Genomic DNA, 17,982 nt, shown 5'->3' on the forward strand with positions numbered 1-17,982 from the left:
CAGTCCTTTGGCCAGAGAAGCATTGGCTCCATGCAGGAAAGCGGGGATCAGGAGTGGGAATGGGGGAAGCCAGCTGGGGCAGTGAAAAGAGTACTGGACAGGAGGAATCCTCAAGCCCCATAGGACCATGTCGAGCACTTAGCGCAGTGCCTGACACGTACTGAGCGCTCAGGAAATGCTGGGTGGTGGTGGTGGTCCCAGGTCTCTGTGACCTTAGGCAAGTCATAGTCTTTCTGTGTTCCCCTTCCCTCATATGCAGAAGACAGTTGAAAAGAATTGCCTGCTGGGCCCTCCTCTCAGAGAAGCTAAGGGGTGCTCAGCACAGTGAGTGGTAGCAGCCTCATAAATGCTTATGGAATGACTATAGTGCGTGTTAACCGTAAAAACCTTTAAAAACCTAAGTTGTTATTTCAACAGCCATCTGAAAATACGATAAGATGTCTGGGCAGTTGCTGAGGTCCCCTCACTGGGTTCACTCCGAGAGCAGCTGGGAGGGGAGACGCTGGCATGGAGTGCCGGCTGGGGCTCCCCTCTGGGGACAGTGCTATTTAGAGAATTGGCTTTAGAGCCCAACAGTGAGAGTTCAACTCCCAGCCCAGCTACCTGTTAGCTGTGTGGTTTTAAGTTCCTTCCTCTCCCGGATCCTTGGTTCCCTCTCCTCAAAAACTGCAATAATAACAGTAACTGCCTTACATGATTGTTTGGAAAATTCCTTGATACAACGGACAAGTAACTGACATATTGGGCCATTAACATGAAATGGCTTTTTTTCCTTCTATTTCTGCCTCTAGTTGTACCCAGTCAGCTCCATCATCTTACCCACTTGATGATGATCACTTCAGCAGATGCCAAACATTCTGGTCATTTAAAGCCCATTTCTTCCCTCCTCCTAGTGTGGGTTGGACCGATGGCTCAAGAAACAGGACCAGAAGTGGGCAGGGGCTTGGCCTGCTCATTCATGCCCCCTCCTCCCTGCACCTCCCTCCCTGTCTGAGTCTGGGTCTTTCCTTCCTCCTCTGACATCTAGTGTCCAAGGTGGGTAGCTGATGTGTCACCCATCTGACCTCCTGGGGGTGGGGGGAAGTGTCCCTGGCCTCCCAGAGGGTCAGCGACTTTCCACGAGGTGCTGGTGGCCTCTGCGGATGTGGTGGTCCTTGTTGTGGTGGTGCGTCTTCGTTTCTTAGGGTGGTATTTAACTTCACTCAACGGCAGCTCTGCAGACCCCCCAGAGAGCAACAGCCTACTCTTCCTCAGCCCTGCCAGGGCCATGATGGCCCTTCTCCTCTCTTGCCAGCCTCAGGCCCTGCCATGCGAAGGAAGCCTCCAGGCTCCTTCACATGGAGCTGCAGGACCCAGGCCTTTGGGTCCTTAAGCACCTACTACACACCAGCTCCCTACTCACTGTAGGGGAGGGAAGATTTTTCCTCAACCCTTTTAAGGTCCCCGACTGGGTCTGAAAATTAAACTGACAGCCAAATTAAGAGGAGAAAAGCATACATATATATCTAAGTAAGTTTTACACGCAAGCCTTCCAAAGGAAATGAAGACCTGAGGAAATGATTAAACCCGCATCTTTTTAAAATTTTTAAAATTTTATATATTTATTTATTTTTTACGGTACGCAGGCCTCTCATTGTTGTGGCCTGTCCCGTTGCGGAGCACAGGCTCCGGACGCGCAGGCTCAGCGGCCATGGCTCACGGGCCCAGCCGCTCCGCGGCATGTGGGATCCTCCCAGACCGGGGCACAAACCCGTGTCCCCTGCATCGGCAGGTGGACTCTCAACCACTGCGCCACCAGGGAAGACCTAAACCCGCATCTTTTCATGCTAGGTTTGATAAAGAGTGGACATCCTGGAGGGATATGGCAGGTCAAGTAGTACGAAGCCAGTGTAGGGAACTGGAGGAAACTTAGCAAGGCCAGTGCGTTTGGATTCTTCTCCATGATCCTTTGTCTTCAGAGATGAGGATGCCCCTTTCCTCAGGGTGCAGGCAGGCAGAGGCCAGGTCAGTGGCAAACAGCTAAATTGCCACGAGCACTCAGCACCTTGTCCGTTGTAAACTGTAGCAGCGCTTCCGCGAGGGGCTGCAGCCAGCAGGTGAGGGACTCGGGGCGCCCTGAGAGGAGAAGGGCTCTCATATGAGTGCCTTGTGACCCATCTCAGGGGAGGGAGGATGGGGTCAGAGTGACCTTCCTGCTTCTGCTGTCTTCTCAAACTCCTTCGGCCTAAAATGTTTAGCATACCAAGGTGCTCTCTATGGGGGTAGGTGTCCTGAACCCCCCTCATCACTCAGTTGGGCCAGGCTGCTCCAGCTGTCTTCCCTGCCTTCCTCAGCACCAGTGTCCACGTTCATGACCGCCCCCAGAATCCGGGGACCCGGGCTGAGTGCACCCACACTGGCTCACCACGTTCACGATGGCGTAGACTCTGCCGCTCAGCAAATGTCCGCCTGTGAAACTCTGTCCACCAGAGTGACCTGTAAGTCTCGCCTTCTTGCAGGACCGCCCCATACTGCAGGAGGGATTCCCTGGGAGTCCCCCCACCCTCCACCCTTTGACTGGCCTCTGGGGTGTGTGGTACAAGGGAGGGGGAGCTGGGGGAGCTCTCAGGGGAGCACTGCTCCCCACGAGGCCGAGGCCGCAATTCTGCCCCTCTCCTTGGTTTTCGATTACACACCAGAAGGGGAATGCGGGGCTGGTGGGGGGTGGCTGGACTAGTCTGCTGCCTTCCAGCGGGCCCTGGGGGGCGGGAGTCTGGACACTGCTGCTGGCAGCCCTCATCAGAACAGGGAGAAAGCAGCACTTCTGGATTCTCTACTCTGAACTCTAGGCGTCAGTTCAAGGGGAAAGGACAAGTTCCCTCAACATCCTGTTACGCGGAGAAGTGTTTACCGCAGCAGATAGCAAGTGCTCACCTCAATTCCAGTGTTAGCTGCTCGACCCTCCTCTGACTGCCTTCTGCTGGGCCCCTTGTCCACATGCCCCAGTCTACCGAGCTTCCTCCTGCTCTTCAGACCCGCCTCTGGGTCCTCCCACATTCCATCCCCTCTCCCTCCTCCCCTAGCTCACTCCTTCTCGTCATTTAGGACTCAGCTGGAGGGTGGCACCCTCACGGAAGCCCTTCCTGACCATCCCTGCATGAGGCACTCCTACTAGGTATTCCCGTACCCATCCTGTCCTGTTAGAATGCATTTTTCCAAGAGAAAGAGAGCTTATATGAGGAATCTAAGAAGAAATGGTACAAACGAACTTATCTGCAAAACAGAAACAGACTCACAGACTTGGAGAACAAATTTATGGTTGGGGGGTGGGGCGCAGGGGCGAGGATGGGGAGAAGGGATAGTTAGAGAGTGTGGGATTGACATGTACACACTGCTCTATTTAAAATGGATAACCAACAAGGACCTACCGTATAGCACAGGGAGCTCTGCTCAATATTATGTGACAACCTAAATGGGAAAAGAATCTGAAAAAGAATAGACACATGTATATGTGTAACTGAAATACTTTGTGGCACACCTGAAACTATCACAACATTGTTAATCAACTATACTCCAGTATAAGATAAAAAGTTAAAAAAAATGCATTTTTCTCACAGGCTTATTTTTCAGTTTCTGCTACTAGAATGAGGAACATGTCTACTGAGTTCTCCAAGGCCTTTACTGCTAGCACAGTGGCTGGTACAGAAAACTGCTCAATACCTGTTTGTTGAATGGAAAAAATAATAATTAGCTGTTCTTTTTTAAGGCAATTTACTGGTAAAGCTCCCATGTCCTGGGGGGTTGGGAGGCCTAAGGCCTGGACAACTTGAAGCCCTCTGCTCTTCCCTTTAAAGAGGCAAGGAAACCCCTGAGCAGAGGAGACAGGCTCCCCCTCGCCCTGCCTTTCTGCAACTCTCCCCCAGGGTGCTCGCTGTCAGCAGATTTGATGAGGCCTAGGGGAGCTATGTGGAAAGAGAAAGAAAAAGAAAGAGACTCAAACCTAACTCTATGAAGCTAAAAGGTCACCAGGGCCCATTTCTCCTCTAAGGTTTCAGGCCTCCCTCCCTCCTGTCTGTGTTAATGAGGCAGTTACTAACTAATGTTCCATCTGAGAACAACCAAGTTGGTTAAGGGCTTGGGACCAAGTCTGCGGCCATTAACCAGCTAATAGGTGAGAAAGAACGTGTGGGCCAGCACTTGGATGGCTGTCAGACACCGCTGGGCCGTGCAGCAAAGTAGATCCTCCTTTTAAATCTCTTCCTTGGCCACCCTCTGGTCATGTGACCTTTGCTAAGTCAGGGAAGCTCTCAGAACCTGATCAGCAAACAGGGATTCATTCATTCCACAGATATCTGCTGAGCACCCACTGTGTGCCAGGGCCAGACAGAGATTTCACTCTTTCCATTTTCCAGTGGTTTTAAGGAGACGAACTACTGACTCAAATGCTTCCAGGGCCTAGACAGATAATGGAAATGAAGAGGTAGGGGGAAAACTGTGGTGTGCCTGCCTGGTCTAAAGGGACAGCAGATACTCAGCTCCAGATGGTTGTTGCCAGGAACTTCCATTACTTTTAGAAAATCTGAAAACCTGTATTTTTATGTGAAAATCTTACAATTTTTCAATGTTGGCAACTAATTCAAAATTTTAAAAATTTCCAAGCAGGTCAAACACATGGGCTAGATTTGTCTTGCTAGATGCTAGCTGGTGACCCCCGGGAAAGGCTATGAAGTAACTGATGTGATACACCCAGCTCAGAGTCTCTTGCCTTAGCTTAGCTTTTATCAGTATACCTGTGATTTATAATACATACCCAGGGCTTCCCTGGTGGCGCAGTGGTTGAGAATCTGCCTGCCAATGCAGGGGACATGGGTTCAAGCCCTGGTCTGGGAAGATCCCACATGCCGCGGGGCAACTAGGCCCATGAGCCACAACTACTGAGCCTGCACGTCTGGAGCCTGTGCTCTGCAACAAGGGAGGCCGCGATAGTGAGAGGCCCGCACACCGTGATGAAGAGTGGCCCCCGCTTGCGGCAACTAGAGAAAGCCCTCGCACAGAAACGAAGACCCAAGACAGCCAAAAAAACAAATAAATATATAATACATACCCAGTTCCCAGAGAGCTCTTAGCCCAGAAGGGGAAATGGGGTATACATATGTAAAGGTAGGAGCTATAGTCGAAAATGTTCATGTGAATCACAAGATATCTGTAGAGAATGGAGAGATCATTTCCCTAGAAAAGAAGACAGGCTTCTTGGAAGAGGTGGCATGGGCTGGGCTCAGGAAGACTTGTGAAACCCAGTGGTCCCCAGCCACGTGATCATACAGAGAATTTCATCAACTCCTTAATCTGAAATGTAATCAGAAATGTCACTTGATACTGTGTTTTTGACTAGGAAGACTCAGTGTCATAAAGATGACAATTCTCCCTAAAGTTAATGTATAAAAACTTGGTAGTCCCAATAAAAATATCTTCAGATTATTCCTGCAGCTAAACAAGTTGATTATAAAGTTCATTTGGAAGAACAACAAATAATAGAAAACCCTGAAAAAGAAGAACAAAGAGCAGGGGCTTAACCCTACTAAATACTAAAACATGCTATGAAGCCTCTATAATTAAAATGAAACAGAACAGGAAAGTCAGAGAAAGACCCATTCGTATGCAAATTTAATATGCGATAAAGACAACAGCTCAAATCAGAGGAAAAATGATAGACTTTTAAATTATATTCAGATCATTGGAGAGCCATATAGGAAAAGATAAAATTGCATCCGTTCCTGTCACACATCAGGATAAATCCCAAATAGATCAGAAATGTAAAGGTAATAAAGCAAACCATACAAGCACTAAAGAAGAAAAAACATTGTTGAATTCTTCTGTAGTCTGGGAATGGGGAAATCATTCCTATGACTTAACAGGGAAAATATAGCTAAATTGATTACATTCCAAAAAATTTTGGGCACGGCAAAAGTTGTTATATGCAAAGTGAAAAGATAAACAACAAACTGGGAATAATATTTGCAACTTACATTGCAAAGAGTTCATGTATCTATTATATAAAAGAACTTCTAAAATTAGAGAAGAAAAAACCTATAAGCCTATAGAAAAATAGGCTAGAGGATTGTACCAACGGTCCACAGAGAAAGAAGTGCAAGTGGCTCTTATTTTGAAAGATGCTCAAATTTGCTCATAAGAGAAATGTAAATTAAAACTATACTGAGGTATAATTTCTCACCTGATATTCAACTGGAAAAAATAAAAGTTTGACATTCTCTGTGGGTGCATCTCTGGAGAAACAGGATCTCAAGCTTTGCTGGTGGAAATGCATATTGTACAATCCCTATGGAGGAGAATTTGACAATATCTGGAAAACTTACACATTTACCTTTGAACCAGCAATCCCATTTCTAAAAATATAACTCAAATATACACTGGCAAAACATGAAAAGATATATACACAAGGCTATTCACTGAGAACTGCTTGTAGCAGTGAAAGATTGGAAACAACAACAATGATTACATAAATTACAGTACACTCATACAATGACAGGGCAACCAACCAACCTGGTTTGGGACACATGGAACTTTCAGTGCTAACACCAGGAGAGTCCTAGGCAAACCAGGACACGTTAGTCACTCTTACAATTGAGAACTATGCAACTGTAATGAAGAAATGAGCAGTATCTCTTTATACTAGTATGGAGTGATCATCAGGATACATAGTTACATGAAAAAAAGCAAAATGGAGGAAAGTATCAATATGTAGAGTATACTGCTACTACTTATTTAAATAAGGGGTGAATACAACACATACACACACACACACACACACACACACACACACACACACAGCTTATGTTAACAAAAGAAAGAATAGAAAATAAACCCTTAATATTATTTTTAACTGTTATATATAAGGAAATGGGGTGAGTAAGGTGGAAGGTATAGGAATACGAGCTAGACTTCTATGAATAAATCTTATTTTGTAGATTCGATTTGGAATCTTGCAAATATTCTATATAATTATAAAATAAAATTATAAAAAGAAACTCCAAAAAATAAAAATATATGACCTCTGTTTCAGACGACAGAGTAACTAGGACTGGACCAGCCCTTCCACCATGGGAAAGCATATACAGTAACTACTGTTTTTAGATGTTTCACAGCAGGCAGTAGAGGACTGTAATCCATAAGAGAAATTTCCCTGGCTCTCTGCTTGGAGGTCCTGCTCCAGACCATGCAACACAGGGAGGTGGATTGCAAGCAGAGCACAGAAGTTTTGCTTGAGATGAGGGGTCAGATATTAGAGTTCAAGGCTACTGAGGCAGTTGGAACTGCAAGACTGGGTACCAGATACGAAGGACTTGTGTATAGAAAGAGTTGTGAAATCTGCATAGGGTGCCCTTAAGTCACCTTAAGTCTTTAGCCAAATGTAAAGAGTAGGCACACAAGACTAGATTCTGGAAAGCCTGGCAGAGAACAGCTACAGAGGAACTGTGAGCTGAATGCAGATTCCAAAAGTCACAGCTCTGGGATACATATGAGATCTGATCATCCAGAGCAGAGGGACCTGCTGAACACTCTAAACATTCAGCCGTGATACTGGAAAAGCCACGCCTTACAGTGTAGGGCTGTTATAGCTCCAGAGTAAAGACTACTCTAGACATACCTTAATGAAGCTTAAAAACAAGACTTCAAATGATAGAGCTGGCCCACTAGTAAATTAAGTGCCTGCCAGAAAAAAAATTCAAAACTCTTTAAAGAAGACACCACCAAATCCCAGACTCAACAACATATCATCCACAATACCTATCGTACAATCAAAAATTATGAAACCTGTGAAGAAACAAGAAAAGAAAAGGAGACCATAACCAGGAAAAATAATTAATAGTAATCAAGAGAAACAGATCCATAGGTGACACAGATATTGTAATTAGTAGACAATATCTTTAAAATGTCTATTATGAATACATTTTAAAGATTTCAAGGAAAATATAAATATAATGGGTGAACCTATAGAGGAATATCAGTAGACAAATGGCAACTATAAAACTGGAAATTCTAGAACTGAAAAGTATAATATAGGAAATGAAAATTTCAGTGGGACAAAACAGAAGATTTAGCACTGCAGGAGAAAAGGTCAATGCACTTGAATATATATGACAAGAGAATCAATTCAAAATGAAGCACAGAGAGGAAAAGGTTTTTAAAAAAATGAACAGAGCCTCACTGACTGCTGGCATAATATCAAGCAGTCTACCACATGTGTAATTGGGATTCCAGAAGTAGAGGAGATTGAGAATGGAAAAGAAAAAATATTTGAAGATATACTGGTCAATTTATTTTCCCCAAATTTGTTGAAAAATTCCAGTTTCCTTCAAAGAACTCAATGAACCTCAAGCGGGATAAACACGGAATAGATAAGCTACGTTATAGACAAATTGCTTAAACCAAAGAACACCTTAAAAGTAGCTAAGGCCAAAAGACAAGTATATGGTAGAGAAAAATGGAAAACCACCCACTTTTTATTACAAATAATGTGAGGCAGGAAAAAATATAAAGACATATTCAAAGTGCTGAGATAAAGGGGGAAAAACCACCCTGACAAACTAGAATTTTATATTCAGGGAAATAACCTTCAAAAATAAAAGCAAAATAAAGACATTTTCAGAACAAAAGCTGGAAGGATTTGTCATCAGAAGATCTGCACTGCAAGATATAGTAAAGTTCTTCAGGTGAAACATGAATCTAGCTGAAGAAATGGAGAGATGAAAATAGTAAATATGTAGGGAGATATAAAAGGTTTTTCCCTCCTTGTTTCTTAATTTTTGAAAATATAATGGGTGTTTTAAAGCAAAAGCAGTAATGTATTGTGGCGTTTATAACATGTGGAAGTAAAATGTATCATAGTAACAGAAAGGATGGGTAGGGAGTAAATGGAAATGTACTGTTGTAAATTTTTTATACTACATGTGAGTTAATACAATATTAACTCTAAGTAGACTATGATAGGTTAAGGATGCATACTGTTTCCATAAATCAGCCATTAGATATAAAACAGGGAAGTCTAAAAAGCCAACAGAGGAGATAAAATGGAATACAAAAAATAGAATACAAAAAAGAAGGCAGGAAAGAAGGCAAAAAGGAAGAAAGAACATATGAACAAATATAAAGCAAATAGCAAGATTGTAGACATAAAGCTCACCATATCAATAATTATATGACTTCACATTAAATAGACTGAACACTCCAGTTCAAAGGCAGACATTTTCAGACTGTATAAAAAGGCAAGACCCAAGTACAGGCTGTCATCAAGAAATGCTCTTTAAATATAAAAGCACAGGTAAGATTGAAAGTAAATAAATGTGAAAGGATATGGCATGCATTATTAAGCATAAGAAGGCTGGGATAGGCAAAGATTCCTTGGCTAGGACACAGAAAGTACTAACCATAAAATATTGATAAATTTATCTTCCCCAAAATCAAAAACTTTGCTTATCAAAAGACATCAATTAAGAGAATGAAAATGTAAGCCACAACTAGGAAAAACTATTCACAATTACGTAAGTCTGACAAAGGATTTTCATCTAGAATATATAAAGAACTCATATAACAATAACCAAGACAATTCCATTTTTTTAATGGCAAAACAATTGGACAGACACTTTCCAAAAGAAGATATACAAATGACAAATAAACAACTGAAAAAGTGCTTTATGTTATTAGTCGTTAGGGAAATGCAAATTAAAACCATAATGAGATACAAGTACAAATCCTTCAAAAAGGTAAAATTGAAAAGATGGACAACTTCAAATGTTGGCAAGGATGTGTATTGCTGACAACACTGTAAAACTGGTCAACCACTTGGGAAAATGGTCTGGCAGCTTCTTATAAGGGTAAATATATACCTCCCAGCAATTCCACTCTTGGGAATTTACATAAGACTGCTCAGAAAAAGACTATGTGCAAGAATGTCCTGGATGCAGCTTTATTTATAATAACCAAAATGGGAAGCAGTTTAACTGTCCATCAATAGGAGCTTGGATAAACAAATGATGAGTATTTGTCAATGGAATACTATTCAGCAATACAACAGAACAAACTACTGATACACACAACATGAATGAATCTCAAAAACATTATGCTGAGTGAAAGGAGTCAAACACAAAAGAGTTCATACTATAAATCCATTTATATACAATTCCACAGGCAAACTGATCTATGGTGAAAGATATCAGAGGGGTGGCTACTTTGGGGTGGGGTATCAGGTGGGGTAAAGGCTGATAGTGACTAGGAAAAATGCACTGTTTTCTTTTATTCTCCCACTCACAGTACTTCTGAAACAAGATGTGTGGGGTTTTCCCCACATGGACTAATTCTCCAACACGAGCGGGATGTCCTACAATTCCATTCATTTCTGATACTACCTACCTAGAGTTAGTATCAGATGATCCCACAAGTTAAGGGCTCAGTCCCGCAAGGCTGCCTCCATTTCAGATGCCAAGTTCAAGTCCTATGTTGTCACCTGTACTTCTGACAGAATGGCTATAAATGGAGTTCCCATGACCCCTCCTTGGGTTTAATAATTTGTTAGAATGGCTCACAGAACTCAGGGAAACACTCACTTATGTTTACCAGTTTATTATAAAGGATGTAATACAAGATGAATAGCCAAATGAAGAGACACAAAGTGTGAGATTCAGAAGCACAGGAGCTTCTGTCCCTGTGGAGCTGGGGTGTGCCACCCCCCTGGCGCAGGATGTGTTCATCAACCTGGAAGCTTTCTGAATCCCATACTTTTGGAATTTTTATGGAGGCTTCATGACGTAGGTGTAATCAATTACTGACTGAATTTCCAGCCCCTCTCCCCTCTCCGGAGAATGGGGCCTGGGGCTGAAATTACCAAGCTTCTAATCATTACTAGTTCTTTCTGGTGACCAGCCGCCACCCAGGATCCCACCAAGAGTCACCTCATTAGAACAAAGAATGCTCCTATTGTCCAGAAAATTCCAAGGGATTTAGAATCTTTGTGTCAGGAACTGGGGTCAAAGACCAAATATTAGAACAAAAGATGTTCCTAACATCCCTTTTCAGAAGAGATTTAGGAGTTCTTAATCAGAACTTGGAGGCAGAGACAAATATATATATTTATTATTTCACAAGGAGCTTTCTGGGCTGTGGACAATCTATATCCTGATTGGGCTGTGAGTTACATGGGTATATGCGTTTGTCAAAGGTCATCAAACTGTAAAATCATTTATAATGTAAAAACTTTAAGATCTGAGAATGTCACTGTGAAAATTATACCTCAAAAAACAGAAATAAAACAATTAAATGGACTTAATTATGTATGTATTTGTTGGCATAATCACACATACAGAAATATTCCAAGTGACTTCAAAACACAATAATTTGACTGTACATCCTAAAAAGCATGTACTCTAAGGACAAAAATATTTGCAAGAAAAGATCATAAGTCTTTTCAGTAATCACATCACATTGGTGATGGTACTGTGGTGTTGTTATTTTCAGACTGTATTGTGTGATAAAGAAAATGAATAATTCAGTGATACTCTGATGCTATCATTGTCATTGTCATTGAGAACCTGGATTCTCATCTTAGGAGAAAGGAGATACAGATAGAAGATTTTTAAAAGTTAAATAAAAAATTCCTAAAGTACTGAACTTAAATAGAAAGAGTTGCTATTGAACACATGACATACTTTACCCTTAAAATAATTATCAAGCCCTGTCTACTAAAAAGACCTAAAAATAATAACCAGTGTCAGTGAGCTCCCTTAATAACTATATTACTGTCTTGAAATATCATTTCCCACCAATAGGAACTAGGGGTTCTTGGAGAAGTGGCTGATTCAGGTCAGGTGTAATAAAAAGAAAATGTACAAGATGAGCCTAGAACATCTTATTCTCGATAACAAGGAGACTATTGACAACTACAAGGACATGTCAAAAGAACTCCATAATCAACTTGAAGAAGATGTTCCCACTAGTCAAATATGGGATAATTTGAGCATCAGTAAGGACAATAACTGCAAAGGATTGAAACATTCAGTATGTTTAAATTCATGAATTCATTATGATATTAAAACAAAATAAGACTAATTGAATGGCACAGAAAATGCAAGATAATCAACTTTTGCAAATTGAAAATTCGTGAAGAAATGGAAAGAATCAAGCATTTATTCTGCATTCTCTTTTCAAAATATATCACTGGAAACCTAATAATAAATGGGGAGACATTTCTCTCTCTAGAAATGTTCCACCTAATAAATGAAGAAGAATATTACTGCTTTGAAATCCCTAATGAGCTAATGAATCTGGCAATGGGCAGCAACAGCTAACATCACAAGCAAGTCAATCAGACATTATGAACCTCCCAGTGGAAGAACACAGCACCACCTAGGAAACAGTTTTGCTGAAAAAAATTGAAACTGAATCAGATCAAGCCTCTAGATCTAACTACAGAGAATAGGAGAGCATGTTAAACAACACAATGAGGATGCAATCTTAAAGTTCACTTCTCTGTGAGCTACTCTACAAGACAATTTGGTTTCTTCCTCAAACAAATTGCAAGGCAGAGAGAGAGTGAGTAGCAATAGATTAAAGAGGCCTAAGTGACATTTCAACCAAACCAAATATGTAGAGTTTATTTGGATCCAAATCCAAATAAACAAAGAAAAAAAAAACCATTATGAGGCAATTGGAAACAGGAACACTGACTGAAAATTTAATAATATTAAGGAAATGTTATTAAATTTTAGACATGGTAAGATATTGTAATTTTATTTTACTTTTTATTGAAGTATAGTTGATTTACAATATTGTGTTAGTTTCAGGTGTACGGCATAGTGATTCAGTGTTTTTGCAAACTATATTCCATTATAATTTTATAAGATAATCGGTATAATTCCCTGTGCTATGTGGTATATCTTTGTTGTTTATCTGTTTTATATACAGTACTTTATATCTGTTAATCCCATACCCTAAATTTGTCCCTCCCCTCTTCCCTCTCCCCTTTGGTAACCACAAGCTTGTTTTCTATATAGGTGAATCTGTTTCTGTTTTGTGTATACGTTCATTTGTATTATTTTTTAGATTCCACATTTAAGTGATATAGTATTTGTCTTTCTCTGTCTGACTTATTTCTATTAAGCATAATATTCTCTATGTTCATCCACGTTGCTGCAAATGGCAGTATTTCATTCTTTTTTATGGCTGAGTAATATTCCATTTGTATGTGTATATAGATATATAGCTCCCATATCACATCTTCTTAATCCAATCATGTATTGATGGGCACTTGTAGTTTTTCAGAGTTCTTATTTTTAGAAATACATACTGAAATTTTTACAGATGAAATAATTGTAGGGGGTTCGAGGGATTGGGGTAATGATCAAGGAAAAACATAGGACCATATGAAGCATTAATGTGCAACAGGCTTTACTGCATGATGCTTGGACAGTTGCATGAGAGGGGAAGTCCATCATAACATGAGACCATCCAGAGCTTAGGGCAGGGAGGCGACAAGGGTACACTCAGGGGAGACGGGGATCAGAGAGAGGGTGTAGGTGTCTAGATGATGTCTGTCGCTCTTCGTTGTGGTGGGGAGTCTCTGGGTCAGGGAACTTGGAGGGCAGCTTGGGGTCTCATAACTACAAGGCCCCATCTTATCAATGGTCAGGAGGTGCTGGGTGAGGTTTCCAGGGTGTGCAAAGCAGTCTCTAAGTGCCTAAAAATCTGCTTGTTTGCGATGTTTTGAAAACAATTGGATGTGTAAAAATTTGGGTTTGGCTTTTTTTTTTTTAACAGTTTTATTTTATTATTTTTTAACATCTTTATTGGAGTATAATTGCCTTACAATGGTGTGTTAGTTTCTGCTTTACAACAAAATGAATCAGTTATATATACACATACGTTCCCATATCTCTTCCCTCTTGCGTCTCCCTCCCTCCACCCTCCCTATCCCACCCCTCCAGGGTTTGGCTTTTAAGTTAATGGGTCTGAACCGTCAGTGAAGAAATAAACCTAGGAATCAATACACAGAGGCCATCTTTGGCTCATTTATAACAATATATAAAAAGGTATGATTTCTGGGGCTTCCCTGGTGGCGCAGTGGTTGAGAGTCCGCCTGCCGATGCAGGGGACACGGGTTCGTGCCCCGGTCCAGGAAGATCTCACATGCCGCGGAGCGGCTGGGCCCGTGAGCCATGGCCGCTGAGCCTGCGTGTCTGGAGCCTGTGCTCCGCAAGGGGAGACACCACAGCAGTGAGAGGCCCGCGTACCGCAAAAACAAACAAACAAAAAAGGTATGATTTCTGAGTTTTCCTTCAAAGTAATCTGGGAGAGGGGAAGTGGCTAAGAGTAATGAAAGAAGACTGGCTATGAGTCGCTAATTGTTGAGGCTGGGTGATGAGCGCATGAGGGTTCGTTAATATTCACTATACGTTTGTATGGGTTTGAAATTTTCTCGATAAAAGGTTAAATACTCCATGGTTTTTTGTGACCCAGGAAAGAAGGAACAGATGTCTCTCTCTCAACACAATCTAGGTCTGAAAATCCTCCCCAAGAGGCTTGGTTTTCTTCTGGGGCTTGAAAGAGTTGCTTTTCTGGAGACCTCTCCTAAATTTCAATGATCTAAAAGAGCATTTTGAGCCCCTAGTCCCTCGGCAGGGATTCAGCTGGCCACCAGGAGAGAATGAAAAGGGTAGCAACAAGCAGAGGACCAAATAGGATGTGGGATTTAGGTAGCCAGAGGGGTGAAGGAAAGGAAGGAGGCCCAGGAAGGTGAAAGACCACCCCCCCCCCACACACACACCAAAACCAACTTTTCTTTCATTATTCTGTTCAACCACAAACCCAGGCAAGGGCACCATAGGAAACTATTCCTTCTAAGTAATCTGGGAGTGGAGAAGTAGGTCAGAGTAATGAAATGCGATTGGCCATGAGTTGCTACTTATTGAGGCTGGGTGTTGGGTACTCAGGGTTCACTGATACTCTGTCCTTTTGTATAGGTTCAATACCAGCCATCCACTTGCTGTGTGACTTTAGGCAGATTCCATGCCCTCTCTGGGCCACCACCTCCTTACTAGTGTTCTAAGCTCATTTATAGAAGCTGCAGAAATAGCTACTCAGGGTGCAGGGCAAAGGGCTTGCTCGGGTCACACATTTTATCAGGAATGTTTTTCATTGAGAGATCAGTAAGCTTTGGGAAAGAGGAGAGAGCTTATGGGAGAGAAAAGGAATAGGGAGGGAAGCAGTGCAGGGGTTCACAGAAACAAACAGAGAAGTTGCCCAGTGTGTTCCCAGCTGGATAAGGAGGGAGAGATGGAGGCATGGGCATAATTTAGAGAAACACTTCAGTGCAACAATGTAATAGAAATCACCCCAGCCCCTCCTGGCTCCCGGAGCCTGACTCTTGAATCATCAGCGAGTAATGATGTGGAGCCCTGCAGGCTGACACTCAGATTTCGATTTGAGCAGTCAGTCCTGTGATTTGTTTTTGTCAAGGCTAACAGTATCTCTGCAGATCCTCCACTTCAAAGACCTGGGGGTTTGGCAGCTGAGTGCAGGCGGGCAGCTACTACACAGAGAGAAGGAAAACAGCTGAAAGGGGTTTTTGCCCCCAGGTGCCAAGGTGAACTTTGGCTCCACGGCCAAGCCTTTTTTTTTTGCGGTACGCGGGCCTTTCACTGTTGTGGCCTCTCCCGTTGCGGAGCACAGGCTCCAGACGCGCAGGCTCAGTGGCCATGGCTCACGGGCCCAGCCGCTCCGCGGCATGTGGGATCTTCCCGGACCGGGGCACGAACCCGTGTCCCCTGCATCGGCAGGCGGACTCTCAACCACTGCGCCACCAGGGAAGCCCTCAATGTGTAACCTTTAGCAAGTTTCAGCACCTCCTTATCTGTTAAACAAGGTTACTTACAGTTCCCAACTCTGAGTGAAGCTTAAAAGAGCTAACCTACATAAAGCACTTTCGTGATGTTAACTGTTATGAAAAGGTAAACAAGCCATAGTCTCTGCTGGCAAGGAATTCATAATCTAGTAGGAAAGATCAAGCTAGGGATAGAAATGGCAACATTGGAGGCATAAAGTGCTAATGTCTCGAGGATGGGAAAGATAAAGTGTCAACGTGAATACAGAAGAGAGAAGCAATCATTCTTGTGGCCAAAGACAGGACACGTTCCCCGGGGGGTAGTGATATATTTTAGCTGGACTAAGGGTGGATAAAGTTTGGGCAGCAGAGGCCAGATGGCAAGAGCAGGAGAGCGAGACCAGGAGCCGGAGGAGGCCTGGCAGAGGGAGGTGTGTATGAAGATGTCAAGAACCACATTTGGCTGAAGAGTAAGTTTTGTGATGAGACGTGGGGGAGATAAAGATGGGAAGGGGCTGGAACTCTGGGTTGGGCTCTTTTGGGGCCAAGGAGCAGAGAGACACACTCAAGCTCACTTTGAAAACCAGAGATATTTTAAGGGAGAGATGCAGGAAAACCCCTGGAACTGGGGCATAGGGATTTTAAGAGTGTTGGTGTTGGGGGCTGGGGTGGGATGAATTGGGAGATTGGGATTGACTTGTATACACAATTGACACTATGTATAAAATAGATAATTAATGAAAACCTACTCTATAGCACAGGGAACTCTACTCAGTGCTCTGTGGTGACCTAAATGGAAAGGAAATCCAAAAAAGAGGGGATATATGTATATGTATAGCTGATTCACTTTGCTGTACAGTAGAAACTAACACAACATTGTAAAGCAACTATACTCCAATAAAAAGTAATAATAAAAAGAGTGTTGGTGTTTTGCACAGGCTGGGTGGTAGGCTTGTTTATTCAACAAAGGATGACTCAGCATCACTGGGTCCCCAGTCTAGGTCCCTGCCCTTGTGGGCAAATAACCATGGAAACAAGTCAGTGAGACAATTTCACATAGTGATAACTTTTGCAAAGAAAATAAAAAGCAGAGTACTAGGACAACAACTGGCAGGGGCAAAGGGATAAGCATTTATTGGGGGTGGGGGCGGGGATTAGGAAGGAGATCTCTGAGCTGAAACCGAAGTGGTGGAAAAGCTAGTTAGCAAAGATCTGGGAGAACTATGAGTGCAGAGGTTCTGAAGTAAGAGTGAATGATCTTGGACTGGCAGCAGAGGAAGCCAGAGAAAGACAGAGGTAGGGCCCCATCATGGAAATACCATTCTTCTTAGGCTATGGTAAGGGGGCTGGAATTTATTCTAAGAGTGAAGGGAAGAGATTCAAGGGTCGTAAGCGGAGGAGTGACATAATCTGTTGGGCATGATTACAAGCCAGCCCCGGCTGCTGTGTGGGGACACATTGTCACCGGAAGGCCTGGAAACAGAATACTAAAGAGGAGGCTGCCCCAGTGTCCAGGTGTGGGATCGTGCGTTCTGGGTCCAGAGAAGTTCTGGGGACCTTGACGGGGAATTTGTGTGTCTTCCCAAGAGGGGATCTGATAAGTAATTTATGGAGCATCCATGGTATCTTCTGCAGCCACAGCCATGGTGCAGATCTGAATACACTGCCAGGAAAAGACATCCCTGGACATGCTGTTTGAGAGAAAAAAGCATATTGCACAACTGCACAGATATGTTATGAGCCCAACTACATAAAATTAAACACTCATTTTTATGCCAGTTTATCTACGTATAAAGAGACCTCTGGGAAGATACTCACGGAATTGTTACCAGATTTTTCTGAGAAGCAAAGTGTTTTGTTTTTGCTTTTTTATTACATTCTTTGAACTTTTCTGAGTTAAATTTTTTTCAGTGAGTATGCATCATTTGTACAAAAGCCTAGTAACTTTTGTAAAAAAAAAAGAAACAAAACAGGAGAAGGAAGGAGAGAGGGTGGAACAAGAGAAGGAAGGAAATTAAGAAAATAAAAGAAAGTACAATCTCTCTGTGCCCCTAACCCTGCCACACATAAACACACACACACACACACACACACACACACACACACACACACAC

This window comes from Monodon monoceros, unplaced genomic scaffold (genome assembly GCF_005190385.1).
Source record: "Monodon monoceros isolate NGI ecotype Baffin Bay Population unplaced genomic scaffold, NGI_Narwhal_1 Super_Scaffold_12, whole genome shotgun sequence".
NCBI classification, from domain to species: Eukaryota; Metazoa; Chordata; class Mammalia; order Artiodactyla; family Monodontidae; genus Monodon; species Monodon monoceros.